This window comes from Pinus tabuliformis, chromosome 6, assembly GCF_031772625.1.
Source record: "Pinus tabuliformis cultivar Carrire ecotype Pingquan chromosome 6, CPIR1, whole genome shotgun sequence".
In the NCBI taxonomy this organism is placed as follows: domain Eukaryota; kingdom Viridiplantae; phylum Streptophyta; class Pinopsida; order Pinales; family Pinaceae; genus Pinus; species Pinus tabuliformis.
Genome location: NC_142292.1, coordinates 628,516,423 through 628,529,206, shown reverse-complemented (window position 1 = coordinate 628,529,206; position 12,784 = coordinate 628,516,423).

Below are 12,784 nucleotides of genomic sequence, written 5' to 3'. Positions count from 1 at the left end.
AAATGATGAAGAGGTTTCTTACCATGTAGTTGAACGTTCAAATAATGGATAGGTTTCTTACCATGTACTCTAAGAAGGTAATTTTTCACTCTTTTATTAAAATTAGATTATATGATATTTGGTAATAAATTATATATCCATATTTGGTAATATCATCCTGTTTTATTATTTAAATTGTTGAGATTTTCGGTTTTATTAAATTGGGCAGAAATCTCATGTATGTGACAACAATAGGATTAGTTGTTATATTAGCTCCAGTATTTTTTGAGGAGTTAAGGCATCCTATATTTGTTGTGAGGGAATTTATGATTCAGTTTTATGCTCCAGCTATATAGAAATGTAATCCCGTAGAGGAGTGTAAGAGTGTGTAGAGAAAGTAGAGGAAATAGAGGAGAGCTGAGACCATGTGTAAATTATTAGATTTGTTGTAATCTCCTTTGAATAATAAGATTGTCGATGCCTCTGTTCTGGTGGACGTAGCCCAGATTGGTTGGGTGAACCACGTTAAATCTCTGTGTTATGGTTTTATGAGTTTTTTGTTTGTGTTGTGTATGTTTCTATTATTTCAGCTGCGCTTTGTTTAGTCTAACAAGTGGTATCAGAGCGGCGCAGCGGAGCGTGGAGGGCCCATAATCTACAAGTCGCTGGTTGTGGAGCTGGTGCGCGTGAGAGATCGGCTGAAGGTGGAGTTTCAGCGATTGGCGCGGTTTTAGCAGAGACAGTCGTGCCAATTTTAGCAATGAGCGGGTTGGCGCGTTTTATTTTTGAACAGACGCGCCAATTGGCGCGGATCCGAGTCTGATACTCGCGCCAGAGATCCAACGTTCAGATTGGCGCGGAATCGAAGGGATTAAGCGCGCCAATTTTGCGGCACTTATACGGATTTTGCTCTGGCGCGGTTGATCGGCTGTCAGCGGAGCGCCAAGCAGTGGATGTGTTTTAGGCGCAGTTTTTTCGCTGTCCAGGAGCACCCGGTAGATTTTTCCTCTGGTAAACTTGCAATTTTTGGTTTTTTCTTTTAAAATTGTTATTACACCATACGACAAAGGTGTTTTTTAATTTAGAATTGGAGATTGTTTGTTTGATACAACATGGCAAAAACTCAAAGTGCTCGTTTTGAGATTGAGAAGTTTAATGGCATAAATAACTTCGAGATCTGGAAAGTGAAGATGCATGATCTGCTTGTGCAACAAGGCGTGGCGAAGGCGCTGTTGGGAAGATCCAAACAGCCTTACCCCATGACAAATGATGAATGGAATGAAATGGATGGAAGAGCTCTGAGCGGTATTCGACTGTGTTTGGTGGATGATGTTTTGTTTAACATCGTGTTAGAGAAAACTGCTGCTGGTTTGTGGACAAAGCTGGAGAAGCTGTACATGACAAAATCCTTGACCAACAGGATTCTTCTGAAGCGACAATTATACAGTCTGCGCATGAAGGAAGGTACATCTATTACTGATCATTTGAATGTCTTTAATACTCTTCTGGTGCAATTAGAAAGCATAGAAGTAAAATTTGAATCAGAAGATAAAGCTATAACTTTATTGTGCTCGTTGCCAGAGTCATGGGATCATTTTGTTACTTCTATAAGCCTAAGTACATCAGAAACCATTGAGTTTGATGATATTGTTGGAGCTTTGTTGTCCGAAGAGACAAGGAAGAGGTCAAATGCCGACACCTCTACATCAGAAGCGATGATGGCTAGAGGTCGTTCGTGAGAAAGACGCTCTGGTAAGCACAGCGACTCCTGATCAAAATCGAAAGGGAAGAAGAGTAAGGTAAAGTGCTAGTTTTGTGGAAAATCGAGACATTTGAAGAAGGACTGTTGGAAGAGACAGCAAGCATCCAAAGAAGACTCTTTGACAGCGAAGCAAGAGGCAAACACGACAGATACAGGTTCAGCATCTGGTTCAGGTATGAGTGAAGAAGTGTTATCAGTTAATTTGTTAAATCATGATCAACATTGGCTGTTAGATTCTGGTGCATCAAACCACATGTGTATTCATAAAGAATGGTTTAAGACGTATAGATCAGTTAATGATGGAGTCGTGTACATGGGTAATGATGTCACATGTAATATTGTGGGAATATGGAGTATACAGCTGCAAATGTTTGATGGGACAACCAAAATGTTAACTGATGTAAGACATGTACCAGATTTAAGGAAAAATCTAATTTCACTAGGAGCACTTGACACAAATGGATATAAAACTGTAATTCGAGGTGGAGTAATGAAAATTTACAAAGGTATTTTACTAGTAATGAAAGCAAAGAAGGTAGGAAATCTATTTTAGTTAGAAGGAAGAACAGGGTTAGATCATGTGTATGGTGTCTGAACATGACAGTAGTTCCATTCGCTTATGGCATCAAAGGTTGGGCCATATGAGCGAAAGAGGGTTAAAAATTTTCGTTGATCGCAAGTTACTTATTAATCTAAAGTTTGGAAAGTTAGATTCTGTAAACATTGTCTGTTTGGAAAACAAAGTAAGCAAAAGTTTAAAACAGGAAAACATACTAGTAAAGGAATACTTGATTATATCCATTCAGATGTTTGGGGTCCAGCCCCTACAACTTCATATGGTGGCTCGTCATATTTTGTATCGTTTATTGATGATTTTTCTAGGAAAGTGTGGGTCTACATGTTAAAAAGGAAGTATGATGTTTTTACAGTTTTCAAGCAGTTTAGAGCATTGGTAGAAAACATCACTGGTAGAACTATAAAATGTTTAAGAACTGACAATGGTGGTGAGTTTATTTCCAAGGAGTTTGAAAACTATTGCAAGGATGCAGGGATCGAGAGACATAAGACCACTATTTATACTCCTCAGCAAAATGGAGTTGCGGAACGCATGAATAGGACTCTTTTAGAGAGAGCAAGGAGTATGTTGAGTAACGCCAATTTGTAGAAGGAATTGTGGACAGAAGTGGTGGCTACAGCTTGTTATGTGATAAATCGATCACCATCCACGGCGATAGGTTGCAAGATTCCTCAAGAGGTATGGAAAGGTCACCCTTGTGATTATTCTAAAATTAGAGTGTTTGGTTGTGATGCATATGCTCTAGTGCCTAAACATCAGCGAACTAAATTAGATCCAAAGTCAAAAAGGTATATCTTTGTTGGATATGGTTATGGAACAAAGGGATATAGATTGTGGGATCCTACTAGCCGCAAGATCATCATCAACAGAGATGTAAAGTTTAATGAATCCTCTCTTGTACAGTTAGATGTAGATAATAGATTGAAACAAGATGATGTATCTGATTTTCAGCACATTCAGTTTGAAAGCACTTCTAATGATAGTCATGATGACCATAGTTCAGATACTAGTCATGAACAGGTTTCAGAATCAGATCATGAACAGGGTTCAGATGTAGATCATGAACAGGTCTTCGATATTGATCATGAAGAAGTTCCTACAGATGGTAGTCAGCCAAATGAGGAAGCACCAGAAACATCTTTAAGGAGGTCCACGAGAATTAAACGTCCTCCTAGAAGGTATGATGATTATGTTACTTCAGTCGCTTTAACTGCTAATGATGATGAACCTTTGTGTTATCAGGAAGTTGTAGAAGGTTTGAAAAGTGACAAGTGGAAAGAAGCTATGAAGGAAGAGATGATGGCATTACACAAGAATGGCACATGGGATCTGGTTGAACTTCCGAAAGGCAAGAAAATTGTGGGATGTAAATGGGTTTTCAAGTTGAAACGGGGTGTGAATGATACTGAGGACAGGTACAAAGCAAGGCTGGTCGCAAAAGGTTTTTCTCAGAAAGCAGGCATTGACTTTCATGAGATTTTTTCAGCAGTTGTTAAAATAGTTTCAATTCGAATTGTGTTAGCATTAGTCGCTTTGTTTGATTTAGAATTGCAACAACTAGATGTTAAGACTACGTTTTTACATGGAGACTTAGATGAGGAAATTTATATGGAACAACCAGAAGGGTTTATTCAGCATCGCAATAAGAAATTTGTCTGCAGGCTCAAAAAATCATTGTATGGTCTGAAGCAGTCGCCTCGACAGTGGTACAAGAAATTTGATTCTTTCATGTTGAGTCAAAAATATATAAGAAGTGAATATGATCATTGTGTTTACTTTAAGCAATTAAGTAATGGCATATTCATTATCTTAGTGTTGTATGTTGACGATATGCTTTTAGCAAGCAAAAGCATAGAAGAAATCAACAGGTTGAAGACTCAGATGGCAAGGACATTTGATATGAAAGATCTAGGAGCAGCAAGACAGATTTTGGGCATGGAGATTTTCAGAGACAGGAGCAATGGTAAGCTGTGGCTATCACAACAGAAGTATATTGAGAAAATACTCTTGAGGTTTGGTATGAACAATGTGAAGCCTGTGTCAGTCCCTTTAGCTTCCCATTTTAAGCTTTCTTCCAGTTTATGTCCTAATACAGATGAAGAAAAGGATTATATGTCTCGAATTCCATATGCCAATGTAGTAGGATGTTTGATGTATGCGATGGTTTGTACTTGACCAAATATTTCACATGCAGTTGGGGTTGTTAGCAGGTATATGGAAAATCCAGGTAAAGAACACTCGTCAGCAGTGAAATGGGTGCTTCAGTATTTGAGAGGCACAAGTGATTATTGTATCACTTATAATAAAAGTAGTGAATTTGTTTGTGGATATGTTGATTCCGATTTTGCAGGTGATTTGGATAAGAGAAGGTCAACATCAGGTATGTATTTACTCTTGCAGGTGGAGCTATTAGCTGGATGTCAAAGTTATAGAGTATTGTTGCTTTATCCACTACTGAAGCAAAATACATAGCTACTTCGCATGCTTGCAAAGAAGCGGTTTGGTTGAAAGGTTTGATTGGTGAGTTTGGTAGGTTGCAGGACAACATCAAGTTATTTTGTGACAGTCAAAGTGCAATTCATTTGGCTAAGAATCCAGCCTATCATAGTAAATCAAAGCATATACCAATCAAGTACCATTTTGTAAGACAGGTTATCACTGAAAGGGGTGTTTCTCTTGAAAAGGTGCATACGAAGGAAAAATGTGCAGACATGTTCACGAAACCAGTTTTGTTAGAGAAGCTATGTTGGTGTTTGGCTTCTCTTGGCTTGCAGAAAAGATAACAATAATAATTGAACAAGGCATCAGGCTAATTGTTGTCAAGGTGGAGATTGTTGAGATTTTCGGTTTTATTAAATTGGGCAGAAATCTCATGTATGTGACAACAATAGGATTAGTTGCTATATTAGCTCTAGTATTTTTTGAGGAGGAGTTAATGCATCCTATATTTGTTGTGAGGGAATTTATGATTCAGTTTTATGCTCCAGCTATATAGAAATGTAATCTCGTAGAGGAGTGTAAGAGTGTGTAGAGAAAGTAGAGGAAATAGAGGAGAGCTGAGACCATGTGTGAATTATTAGATTTGTTGTAATCTCCTTTGAATAATAAGATTGTCGATGCCTCTGTTCTGGTGGACGTAGCCCAGATTGGTTGGGTGAACCACGTTAAATCTTTGTGCTATGGTTTTATGAGTTTTTTGTTTGTGCTGTGTATGTTTCTATTATTTCAGTTGCGCTTGGTTTAGTCTAACATAAATTATATATTTGGATATAGATTTTGTATTTTAGAAAATTAATAAATTACAAATTTTTTAATATAAAAAAATGGGCAAAAAGACACCATGTTAAAGTCCACCATTTATTACATGTCATATGGACTTGAACAACCATTGCTTCATAAGATGGAAAAATGTTGTCTAAACCAAAGGAGTGAGCACAATTATTTGTAGTGATTTGAGTTCATGTCTAGCATCATTTGGGATCTTCACTAACTCTTCTATAAAATCATTTGGGATTTCTGCCAATTCTCGCACCTTTAGCATTTGTGATGTAGATAACTTTGAAGTCTTGTTACCCATGAGGTGCAATTTAAATAACTAATTTGTTTCTATGGGGTTTAATCCCATAAGATCTCAGGTTCAAACCTCATAGGTATGGGTTGAGGGTGGGAGATGCTTGTGAGCGAAATGAACTATCCCAAGGCATGTCTAAGCTCAACCAAGTTTTGCACAATCCTCATGACAACATCCCACTAGTGGGGCGAGATGGTAAAATATATATATATAAATAAAGGTTGAAATTTTGTTATTTTACATTTTTGCTAAATGCATTCAAGAGCGGCTCATAGAATTGGGTTATGTGACTAATGGAAGTATGATTAAAGGTTTGATATATGCTTCTCCAAATAATCAAGGTTGTGATCTAGTTGTGCAGAGGTAATCAAGGGTGTGATTGAGACTTTTAAACATTTATAATTGCACCTTTGATTCAACGAATGAGATTTTGGATAAATATGTGTAAGCTACTATTATATATTCATTTCAAATTATATATTATGTTTTTATATGGATATATGGAAACTTTTCACTTTATTGATGTAAACTTAGAAAGAAGCTTGACATATTCTCACACACTTAAGCAAAGAGTATGGTTTGTTGGTAGCTTGTTAACACCATGCAATACTCCACTTGAATGGTACATCAACAATATTTAATATAATCCGTAAGCACATCTGGCAAACTCAATGCAATGAAGGAGAGCCATTGTTAGGAATTTGATATATATGTGCTGCAATGAAACACCAACAGTTAGTTCAAGTGGTTTCGCTCATCATGTTGAAGTCATATAGCCAAGGAGGTCATAAGATGAAATCCACCTTACTCCCTTAGAATCAGGCATACATGTTATAGTTAGTGGCATTTACCTCGAAGCATGTGTGTGTGTGTGGAAGGTAGCTCAACCATTGGCCACAATAACAACAAGTGACCCAATAGGGCTTAATCAAACTAGAACCAAAGACCTCATGGTGAAATCTACCTTGAAACAATCCATTTGAACCAAACAAGCTAACCCATTGGGCTATATTTTGATAAATATATGTATTTTTGTGTGCAATGTCCCCTGCCTAACTAGGCTACTGGGTTAGGGTTAGGGAACCATGGAGGTAATCAATTCAATAGTTTGCTAGTGTTAGATAGTAAAATGAGATATAATCAAGATTATGAGAAAGATGTCTTTTTTTCTGGAATGATTTTGGGATAGTTTTCCAATACTTATTATTTTTAGTAAGTCAAATTTAAGCTCCAATTAGGTTAGTTGGTAGGGTTATTATTTTAGTATTATTGGTGGGTTCAGTTTTACTGACTATCTCATATATAGTCTAGTGCTTTTAAATAAAATAATGATAAGTTATTAATTAATAAAGTTAAATCAAATATTTAACTTTATCATTATTTTAATATTTTTAATAAAGGAACTATAAGGGTCACTTATAACATGAAAAAAATTATTTAAAAAAGAAAAGAAAAAAAGAATGAGGTCTATAATTAATTAGGAGACTGAAAGTGATTTTATTTAGTCCCACATGGCATGATGAAGAGGGTTGAACTTTTTTGGAGAGTTGTAAAAACAAATTTTTGAAGTTCATTTCATATGTTGGTTTTGCTTTTAATATTGCCATTTTTTTATAGAGGAGATTACTTCTTCTTGGTTTGTGAGTACGGAAACCCTTGTAGACAACATTAACATGTTATTATATCTTGGTGATTTCACGCAGAAATCACATATGGGTTTCATTGGATATCTATAGTCTAGACAAGATTTGAGGATATTTGTGGCAATAAAAAGGATTTTAGAGCTCACTACATTACTAGGCTTTGTTGTTGGTTTGATCTCTATATTCTAGAGCAAATTTGAGCATATTTGTGGCAACAAAAAGGATTTTAGAGCTCGTTACAATAACATGTATAGTGTCAGTACTGCAATATTGTTGCTACAGTAACGTTGCTATAAAGATTTTACAGATTTCAATACAAAAAGCATACATGCATTTCCAAATTTAATCGATATTCTTTAATTGTGTTTTCCAAGCATTGTGGTTTTCTCGTTATTATTCATTTTGTCATACATTTTAATCCCAACTCTAAAAATAGATCTAAGTTATATCATTTGTGAGTTTTCCTAGATATTATTATTTTCTAAGTTATGTCATTGTTGTCAATACTATCATTGTCAAGAAAATCTTCTTCATATATCTCTCTTCTATAAACACATTCAAACATAAAACCAAGAAAAAAGGGTATATGTTATAATGGTATCATATCAGTGTATCTTGTCATCCTTAAGGGGTTTAATATGATAGTACAATGATATTTCAATATTTGACCAACAACCTTATACACACCATTACAATACTTGTAGAAACAAGTCAACTACAAATTTGGCTGCAAAAAAGCAGAGGGAAATTGAGGGACAAATATATAAGTAATGTGTGTAACAAATACCGTGGAAATCAAAACCTTAAAGAACGTTTTATGAATTTGTGGGATGCCTTGGTTAGAGGGCACAATTTGTAGAGCAAAGAGCCTAAGCATAGAATCAGTGGTTTGACCTTTTGACATAGTTGATGGCTAAACAACTAGGAGTTAATATTGGTGGTTATAATGCAAATAATGGAGATAATAATGGTTAGGGATATAATTCCAATCATGGGGACAGACAAAATTAACCAACTAGAACCATTAGTTTGAGGCCTCTTATGCCTACCTTCTCACCTAGAGCACCAACATCAGTTGAAAATGAGCCACAAGTCATTGATTTGCATAATCAACTTATGCATGATTAGGTAAATAGTGCCCCGAAGTTTCAAGCTACTATATCACTTGGAGATTATATTGATGTCAAGATGAAACATATACTCCACATAGGAAACAGATAACAAAATTATGTTTTAAAGAAGAAAGTGGGAAAATTGACTCTCCCATATTGTGATGGTTCAAGGAAGACTTCAACACGAGCTTAGGTTCAAAAGGTTGATACCTATTTCCAACTCAACCCAATGCCAGAGGAAGAGGCCATCAAATATGTAGTTATACACCTTTATGCATAACACACAAATGGTGGCATCATGGGATGATCATGATGGGACATGACAGGATCACGTCATACGTAAATTTCATAGAGAGACTTGATAAAAAAGACCCAGATTTGCATTTCAAAGAGTTGGCACAACTTAAGAATTAGGGTTCAATTGACATTTATATTGCATATTTTCAGAGGTTTGCAATGTTATTCATTAATATTTCAAAAAGAATACTCATGGTGCTATTCATGGATGGTTTGATAGAACCTTTGAGAGGTTGGATTAAGGCCCTCAATCCACCTACCTTTCTAAAAGCCATAAAAAATCAAGTTACATGGAAGATTCTACTTCTAGAAGTAAGTTTTATTCCAAAGGGTTCCTACATAAGAGGAATAAAGACAAAAAAATCAATTTTCATATATAATCACAATAGCGACAAAATGATTCTAACATGTTAGATACTGAGCAGCTAAACAACCTTAGAAGGAAGAAGTTGTGTTTCCGTTGTAGAGAGTCATGGGACCCCTCACATAATGCAATTTGAATCCAAAAGCTAAGTAGTTAGAGTACTTTTCTATTAAATAATCTGCATTAGAAAAATCAAATCAATAATTTGATTCGGAGAATAATGATGAGTTTGACACTTCAAAGGAAGATTCATAGGATGATAGGGGCAACGAGATGTTGCTTTGATTGATACAAGGGAAACTCATGATTTCATTGATAAAATTCTTGTTACTAAGAGGTATTTTAAAAAAAAAAGTGTTGAAATATAATATATATATATATATATATATATATATATATATATATGGTCAACATTTTTCATTGCATACACAAAGAAGAAAGCAATTTTGGTCACCTATTAGTTGGCTCAAAAAAGCCCACAAGTCATCTCCTTGAAGATCATTATGTTGGCCCCATTAGGGCTAACTAGCCCTCAAATGACAACTATTTATACAAGTGTGTTGGCATTCATTTTGTCCACCATCGACCATAACAATTCAGTCCGCATTCACAAACAAGTTCGGTCTTCTATTGTAGAGCATATCCACATGTGCGAAGAGGATAATAAGGGATATTTTGATTGTGATTTGTGTCTCCTTCAAAGGATCGTTGACTAAAGTAATTTGGGTGTATTTCAATTATGTTCTATTGATTCTTTGAGGTTGAAAATTACAAAGAAGCTCGCTCCTTTTATGTGACATACTTCTGAAGTTTTTCGAGGGTTTTAGGGTCAAATTCTTGACAATTCATTTGTAGAATTTTGTGGTGACCTCAGTGAGAACCTCGGCCTCCTATCATAGTGATACATGCATATATTTTGGCCTTCTTGTGCAAACCTTTCTCATTGGACAAAAGTGGGATTTCTTTCCTTCTACAAGGAGACTTCGACTGGGTATTTCATTATTAACTATTAGAATATTTTGATGTACTATTGATGGAAAAAATCTCTCTCTCATAAGGAAAGAATTTTTGGGTTTTCCCCTTCTGGGTTTTTCCCTGGTTGTGAGCCTAATCTTAGTGTCCCTTGTCTCTTGCTTATTGTATATTGTTTATTGTCTACTGTGATCTCTATTTATTGCTCTTATTGAAGAATTAATGGTTGAAGTTTTCCATGTATAGCTACTTGTTGACTAAAGTATAAAGAATGAACAATTTATACCAATAGAAGTAGTTATCAATTGTGAAAAACTACTCTAGTCATTGAAATACTAGAATTTCGGCATTGTTTCAGGGCTAAGGTCAAGATTTCAAACAACTTGAAGATCACTGACTGCTCCAAGGTTTAGACATTTCTGAAGTGATCAGAGTAAAGAAAAAGGAATTGTTTGCATTAGTCTTAAAGGCCGAGACAACTAGATCAAGAGCCGAATTAGAAGAGATATTTTATGGGCTACTTTTGTGCAAATCACAATAATATTAGACCTCTCAAATATGGTTGAAATCTTGGGCTTGGGATCCAAGGTTTTGGAGGTGTCTAGAAGGGTCATATAAGCACACTTCAGGTAGACACTTCATCTTTCAAGATGTTTGAGGTGCATAGAGAGAGACCCATTCTAGTGCGAGGGTCATGTGCATATGTACAACGAAGAAAGAGCCCTATAATTTCAATTTTTTTGGACTAGCAATAGCCTTTATAGCCAACAAAGAATAACACCTTGTAGAGGGATCTAGACCACAGTAATTAGAGGCATTTTAGGCCTAATATAAAAGCATTCAGTGACTGCTAAAAATTTCTAACCAAGAAATCCAAAGGTATTGTATAAACTTTAGAAGTTCCAAAGAATTGATAGAGGTACTAGACCTCTTTCTAATAGATAACGAAGTAAAGAAGGATTATGGTATCATGACAACATTGGAAGTGACAAATACTTTTACAATGCTTTGGATTGTGAGATCAAGGTTTTGAGAGACTTATCCTTATAAAGTTTGTTATATTGAAGAAGGCTTTGTAGCAGCTTCCAAGTAATCATGAAAGACAAAGGTACGTGGTCTTTTTCTATAAGGTATGTATAGTTTTTTAATGCATTTTTGGCTTAAGATGAATAAAAGGTCTGTATAATTACAAGAGAAAGTCATGACATGTAATGCACTAGGGTTTTATTGCATGTTTTGAATCTAGGGTTTGTAGACTTCACATTGGTTTGGTGTCTAGGGATTATAAACCCTGGATGGGACTTGGATTATAAAACCCTAGAAAAACATTAATTGATTTGTTCCTTCATAGAAAACCTAACTATTGGAAAATATCATCTAGGGTTTGCAAGATCTAAATTTTGAAAGGATAATCTAGGGAATGTGGTAAAACCCTAGCAAGGGTTGAAGTAAAAATGTAACCTAGGGCTTGAAATTCAAATCCATAGGGCTAGAAACTCAAATACTTATAAGGATAGGTCATGGGATATCTAGGGTTTGTACCCAAAATCCTAGAAACACACTTTTGAGAAATCATAAAAACCCTAGATTGTCAGAATTGGCATCATGCTCTTGTTTTTGTATATTTTGCTTGGTTGTACTTGTCAATAAAAATTGCATTTACGCTATGAAGGAAGTAACAGAATGATGAGAATGATGGAAGGAGGAAATTGTAAGGACCTTGATATTCATGATGTTGAAGCTTCTAGTTGGTGAAACATATTTATTGAAAAATGAAGCAGAATCTTGTAGCAATATGGTGACAAAACATGCAAAGAAATTTAGAGGGAGTTGTCATGATATGAAAAGATAAGTATTTTTGTGCTTTATTTTTATTTTTAAATTGTTACTAAGGATATGGGCTCTTTGATGATGTGAAAGAATGACTAGACTCAAGAGGACTAAGATCAAGAGGGAGTTGAAAAGGATGTAGGCTTGTTGATGATAAAGACTCATTGATGATAATATTGACGATATGGATTAATGATGATGATGAGAACTCTTTGATGATGATATGGACTACTTGATGTTGTGGATGATGATATGGATTCCTTGAGGATGGTGATGTGGACTCCTTAATGATGAATGATGCATATTCTATGATGTTGATGATGTGACTCCTTAATGATGAATGATGCATATTCTATGATGTTGATGATGTGTACTCCTTGTTGATGATGATAAGCACTCCTTGCTGACAATGACATATGACTCATTGATGACGTGGATGATGTGATTGGACTCATTGATGATTTGAACTCCTTAATGCTTACTCTTTGATGGTGATGATGATAATGTGGGCTTGTTGATGATGATAACGAGGAATCATTGATGACATGGACTCCTTGATGATGAATTGGACTAGACTTCTTGATGATAATGTGGACTCATTAATAACATGGAGTTGTTGATGACATGGATTCACTAATGACATGGACTTTTTGATGACGTGGACTCATTGATGACAT